At 45.1% G+C, this 6,770-nt stretch overlaps 1 pseudogene; it reads right to left on the reverse strand.

Moving 5' to 3' along the window:
* Positions 1–493: 493 nt before the first annotated feature.
* Positions 494–2,159, reverse strand: LOC129563943 (F-box/WD repeat-containing protein 7 pseudogene; annotated as a pseudogene).
* Positions 2,160–6,770: the final 4,611 nt, after the last annotated feature.

The raw sequence follows: 6,770 nt of genomic DNA on the forward strand, positions 1-6,770 counted from the left end.
CTATGGGGGCAATTATTGACTCTGGAAGCAAGTACAAATTGGAGTAAGGTCACATCTGAACCTGAGCTGATCTCACACAGACCACAACAGGTCCAGAGATATTCCTAGAAATCAGTTCAGTTCAGTCGCTCAGTCATGTCCGACTCTGCAACCCCATGGACTGCAGCACGCCAGGTCTCCCTGTCCATCCCCAACTCCTGGAGTTTACTCAGACTCATGTCCATTGAGTTGATGATGCCATCCAACCATCTCATCCTCTGTCATTCCCTTCTCTTTCCACCTTCAATCCTTCCCAGCATCAGGGTCTTTTCAGATGAGTCAGTTCTTCACATCCAGTGGCAAAAGTATTGGAGTTTCAGCTTCAGCATCAGTCCTGCCATTGAAAATTCAGGACTGATTTGGATCTCCTTGCAGTCCAAGGGTCTCTCAAGAGTCTTCTCTAACACCACAGTTCAAAAGCATCAATTTTTCAGTGCTCAGCTTTCTTTACAGTCTAACTCTCACATCCATACATGACTATTGGAAAAACCAGAGCCTTGACTAGATGGACCTTTGTTGGCAGTGATGTCTCTGGGTCCCACACTTTCACCATGAAGTCATATGCTCCACTCAAACCCTCCTGCCATCATATTGAACACAGCGGACTACTGCTACATGACCCATCAACACATGTAAACACTGGCCTGTCTCAATATCCCAAACCCTAAGGGTGGCATCTTGAGAACCGCTAACAACTCTTTTTTTCATGGAGATGCATACAACGCACAGTGGAAGTATGACTATATAAGGTGTGTATACATTCTCCCATGTCTGCATTCCACACTTTGAGAGTCCAATATGTAGCTCCACTAATATGATATTGTCTTTCATATGTGATGACCATACTCAACCTGTGTGTCTCATTAATGTCCTCAGACATTTGCCTGTGACTACTGACCAAACTTTTAAAGTGTTGTCATCAGGACCACTAACTATTCAGTTACCACAAAAATGTAAGCATGTGATCATCATGTCCTTTCAGCACCTTAGGAGACTTGAGTTCTCCTCACCTCCAGTTAGTATCAATTCTGCACTGTCTGATGGACTTTTCCATTCTGTACTTTTCCATGGACTATTAATGAAACCTGATTTCATTACTTTTCTTCTCTTGATGTGCAATTGTTCATCAATACCCTTTTCTTTGCATTTTTCTCTCCAGAGAAGGTTGTCTTCAGCCAATATGCTCCAGTAAAGACAAGCCTGAGCTGCTTGTAGCAGGTTTTTAGGTTCCAGGAATTAAAGCACATAAAGTGCCAGCTCTTTAGGGAGCAAGGAAATGAAGTCTCATTGAAACTGGGATTCTATCACTTGCATCACATGTTTTACATATGATGTTCACAGCTATCAATAAGTTCATCTAAAGCAGGCAATTTCTCTGATCCACTCCAGCTCTGAAACATTTTCAACCATTCCTGGAGGCCTATAGGTTGTTGCACAGATGTAATTCCATGTTGTTGTTGCCCTTGACCATTGGCTGCTCTCAGGTCTCCAAAAGTTGTTGGTATTGCTGAACATGGTACAAGCCCAGTGGTACTTGCATATTCTGAGACTTTGCATGGTTGCTTTCCCAAAGAAAAAGGGTAGATCTCAGAACCATGGTCCAACTTTATTTTCATTTTTGTTGTCTTTGTATAGAACCAGGAGGAGAGCTGGTGAATAGGCAGGTCCACAATACTATTAGAGTTTGTGACACTGTTACTATGTGCATGTTCATCTTCCCTGCTGCTGTCATCAGATTGATAAAAATAATTACTTTCCTGGTCCATTTCTTCTTCCTCCTCATCCTTCTTATTTTGTTCACCAGAATGTTCTTCCTCTTTGTCCTGTTCTTCCTGGTTTCCAGAGGAGTCCTCATCTACCAAAGTAAATCAGTTGTTTCCTTCCAACTGTCCTTTCTGGGAATCATTTTGGTGTCCAGGTCTAGGTTCTGCTTCAACAACTTCACCATTCTTCACAGTGTGCTCTGCCTCTTGGTGTCTGATCTGCTGCTGCTGCTGCTGTTCCTCTTCCACCACATGATTCATTTGTTCCTCATCTGCCTGGCTTGAGGAAGGGTTACCTCTCAGAGAGCCTCCAGTTTGTCGTCTTTTGCTGCCCACAGAGAGCAGTTCCTGATTCATTTCCAAAAGCCAGATTGTTACTTCTTGGACCTTGGCTAGACTATCAGAAGATGCAAAGGTTTTCACATTCCTCTGACCCACTTCTGGCAATTTATACTGAGGAAGTATTCCAAATATTTGATAGCCTTTTGTAAATCTCACTGATGGTTGAAACTCCACTTTAGAGAAGAACCGGTGGTGCTCAGAAAGTGGGGTGCTACCTGTCCTCCTCGAGACCGAGGTGGTGGCTGTGGCAGCTCCCGTGCATTACTGAGCAAGAAGCGGGGCTGGGATCACCAAGCCAGGCCACCCGTGTCTCTTCTGAAGAGGCAGCTTTCCTCTTCTTGAGTCTCTTCAAGCTGGGTCTTCTGCCCATCCCAGGCCACTCTCCCAGACAGTCACGTTTGGGAGGCTCCGGATTTTTGTTTTATAAAATTTCTTCTGGGCGGAGGCTGCAGCCTGTCCCCTGGGTGCACCCCTACACCCGCCATGGCCCCGCAGCCCTCGGAGCTGGGGCAGGGAGGGGACTCTAAGAACTCCTCCCTAAGTCAAGCCGAGAAGTCAGGAGTTGGGCAACTGGCAGAGAAAGAAGACCCCCGAGGAGTCAGAGGGCAGTGGGGAAGGAAGGAAAGGACTGTGGCGCTGGTTTTGCTGTCCCCGCTGCCCAAGACATCACTTTACATCGGGGTTTGCGTCCCCCCCCCATTGGGGGGTGTTTCCCTAGCTTGGAGCCCCAGCTCATACACTCTGGGGGCGAGATGTTACAGCCCCCTGCATAGCATCAGAAAGAATGAAACAAGAAAAAGAGCTCCCTAAGGAGGTGAACAGAGAAGGCAATGGTACCCCACTCCAGTGTTCTTGCCTTGAGAATCCCAGGGACTGGGGAGCTTGGTGGGCTGCTGTCTATGGGGTCGCACAGAGTCAGACACGACTGAGGCGACTTAGCAGCAGCAAGGAGGTGAAAGACCTATACTCTGAACAGTATAGAAAATTGATGAAGGAATTTGAAGATTCTATAATGAAATGGAAAGACATCCAATGTTCTTGGAATGGAAGGATTCATGTTTCTAAAATGTTCATACTACCCAAAGTAATCTGCTGATTTAATGGAATCCCTATCAAAATATCCATAACATTTTTCACAGAAGTATAACAAATAATCCTAAAATTCAGATGTAACTACAAAAGACACAGAATTGCAAAATGAACTTGAGAAAAGGGAAGAAAGTTGGAGTTATAACCCTCCTGGACTGGAGAATATAAAACAAATCTCTAGTAATCAAAATAGCATGGTACTGGCACAAAAGCAAATATATAGATCAATTAAACAGAACACAGAGCCCAGAAGTACCGATGCACCAATGGTCAACTAATCCATGACAAAGTAGGCAAGAATACATAATGGAAAAAGAATGTCTCTTCTACATGTGGTGTTAAAACAACAACATTTGGGACATTGGGGTGAGGGAGACAGTGAGCTAAGCAGCAGCAAGGTGGGGGATCTGACCGGCTGCACTTGGTGCCGCCCCCACTTCCAGCTCCCGCATGTGTCACTGTGGCTGGGACCCCCTCCCTCCACCTTGGGAGTCCATCGCCCCACGACTTGGGATAAACATAATCTCCGGCCCCTCCTCAGAGTCCTCTCACCTCGGAGCAGCTGACTAGTCCCAGCCCAAGGTAGCCACTTCTCTGCCCCCAGCCACAGGCTCCGGCTCAGTCACCGGAAAGGTGAGGGGGGGAACAGGAGGGTGGCTGCGGCTGCCGCTGGCCCGGGTAAGGGCAGAGGTCTTGGAGGCGGCCAGTGCATGGGCGCTGGGTCTCTCAGATGCTTCTTGGCTCTTAGGCTCTCCACGGCGGCAGCGGTAGCCTCCGGAGCTCAGCTTGCTGTCTCGCTTGCCCCATTGTCCAGGATTTTTAACACCACATGTTGAAGAGACACTCTTTTTTCCATTTTATATTCTTGCTTACTTTGTTATGGATTAATTGACCATTGGTGCATCGGTACTTCTCCTTTAGGATGGACTCGTTGGATCTCTTTGCAGTCCAAGGGACTCTCAAGAGTCTTCTCCAACAACAAAGTTCAAAAGCATCAATTCTTCAGCGCTCAGCTTTCTTTACAGTCCAACTCTCATATCCATACATGACCACTGAAAAAACCATAGCCTTGACTAGATGGACCTTAGTTGATAAAGTAATGTCTCTACTTTTTAACATGCTGTCTAGGTTGATGATAACTTTTCTTCCAAGGAGTAAGGCTCTTTTAATTTCATGGCTGCAATCACCATCTGCAGTGATTTGGGGGCCCAGAAAAATAAAGTCATCCACTGTTTCAACTCTTTCCCCATCCATTTGCCATGAAGTGATGGGACCGGATGCCATGATCTTAGTTTTCTGATTGTTGAGCTTTAAGCCAATTTTTTCACTCTCCTTTTTCACTTTTATCAAGAGGCTTTTTAGTTATTCTTCACTTTCTGCCATAAGGGTGAGTGTTATGGTTAGATCCACTCAAAACTCCGTAGGATGAAAGAAGGAAGGGAAAAATAGGAGAGCAAGCAGGACTGGTCCTGAACCCAGGCGGTGGGACAGCTGAAGTAGGGGTGAGATCCCCACATCAAGGGCAATCAGTTGGGACAGATGGGAAGTATTTGAGGCTGTCAGGGTGAAGTAACTGATCTGTGACAGTCTAAATGGAGTGAGAACCACACAGACTTCCATGTTGCGGCCCTCCATACCCCTGACAGGGATGCAAGTTCACCAGAATGTATAGTGACTAGGAGTTGGATTGGGGCATTTGAGAGCAATCCCAGGGCAAAAACTGCTGTTGACTCTGGGGAAATGACCTCAGGCCTGAAGGGGTGGGAAGGAGAAGATTGCCGTGGGGATTGCCTTTGAAGGAAAGCTGGACAGCCATGGAGGCAGGGCACTACTGCTCAGTCACATGCACATAGTAGGACCATCACTATAATCACTCTGTTCCTACATGCCAGCACTGGCATGTTGACCAACAGAAAAAGACCCCAGCAAGGGTGGCCCTTTGAAAGTCTGAAGTACAAAGCAATAGAAAAGGACACCATCTAGAAGCCCCTTTGAAAAGTACCTTCTGCCAGAGGCTACAAAAGGATCCTAGTAGCACCATATCTTCTGCACCTGTGGCTGCTACCTTCCCTGCACACCTGGTGCTGCTGGGGTCGCTGCAATCTAAACATCTGTGCTACATCCATGCTCAGTCTTCACAGGGGCAGAGCTGCCAGAGGGTAGGAAAGAACCTTAATATCACCATATCTCTTGCACCCATGGCCCTTGGCTTCCCTGCACACCTGACACTGGCAGGGTTTCAGTGATCCTAGCAGCCATGCTATCTACATGCCTGCTCCTCACTGGGGGCAGAGCTGTCAGAGTCTAGGAAAGAATCCTAATAATATGATATCTCCTGTTCCTGTGGCTTCCCTGTTCACCAGGCACTGCCAGAGTCCATGCAATCCAAGAAGCTGCAACACCTCCATGCACAGTCCTAACTGTGGCAGACTCAAGTCTTCCAGGGCAGCCTCAGGAGCAAACTCCTATGGATAACACCCATGGAAAGGTGGGGATAAATCTCTGCTGAGCTCCAGGGGTGCAGTGCATAAGAAAGAGGCTTGAAAACCTTTTCACCAGCTGTACAAGCTACAGATTAAATCCATGTGATTAACTAAGTATAGTCTGGTTTTGGAATATGTGAAAGGACAATGAATGTTCTCAGAAAGAAAATGCTCTAGCTCTGGAAGCTATGGACATGGGAATCAAGAACACGCGGGAGTAGGAACAGATTAGTCCGTGCAGTCCCATAGCAGGTTCAGAGACAGCCCTCCCCAGTGTTGGAGGGCCTTCTAGGGAGGTGGAGGTGGTCTGGCCTCATAGGGAGATGGAGGTGGGCTGTGGCTCATAGCAGGGGAAGGACACTGACAGCTGAGATCCAATAAAACATTTAATGTTAGTCTTATATTTTGATTCTTTCTGTAGTAGGTTCTGAATTTTTTTCTCTTCTTCTTTTCTCTATTGCTGTGGTTGATTTATTATCTCTATATAAGCTTTGTGGAATTTTTTAAAATCATACTTTTAATTTATCTTATGTATTTTTATTTTCACTTTGGCTTTCTGTAGTCATACTTTTAATTTATTTTACGTATTTCTACTTTCACTTTGGCTTTCTGTAGTTCTGTGGAGTGATTTTGGTTGCTTTGTTTCTGTTCTTTCCTTGTTGTATTTTGTTCTTTAACATATATAGATCTTTTTATATACTTATATTTAACTTTGCTTCTCTGTTTTTTTTTTTTCCTTTTTTCCACTGTGTTTGTTTCCTTGTTTTCTTTTCTATATTTCTCAGTTGACACTCTATTTTGGTCTTGCATAGTCTTTTGAGTTTTAGATAGTTTTGTTTCTAATTGGTTGATTTTTTTTTTTTTTTCTTTGCTCCCTGGGTAACTCTCTTATACTGTTTTTTTTTTTTTTTTCTTTTTGGTCTTTTTTGGTCCTCTATATGTGTGTGTATGTTTGTGTGTGTCTGTTCCTTTGCTTTTTGTCTCTATTTGTATGATTCAGCTTTTACCATTTGTCTGGTGTTCACTTTTTGTTTCCGTTTTTGTAGATATTTTT

Source organism: Moschus berezovskii, chromosome X, assembly GCF_049115385.1.
Source record: "Moschus berezovskii isolate FMDL1 chromosome X, NW_MosBer_1.0, whole genome shotgun sequence".
In the NCBI taxonomy this organism is placed as follows: Eukaryota; Metazoa; Chordata; class Mammalia; order Artiodactyla; family Moschidae; genus Moschus; species Moschus berezovskii.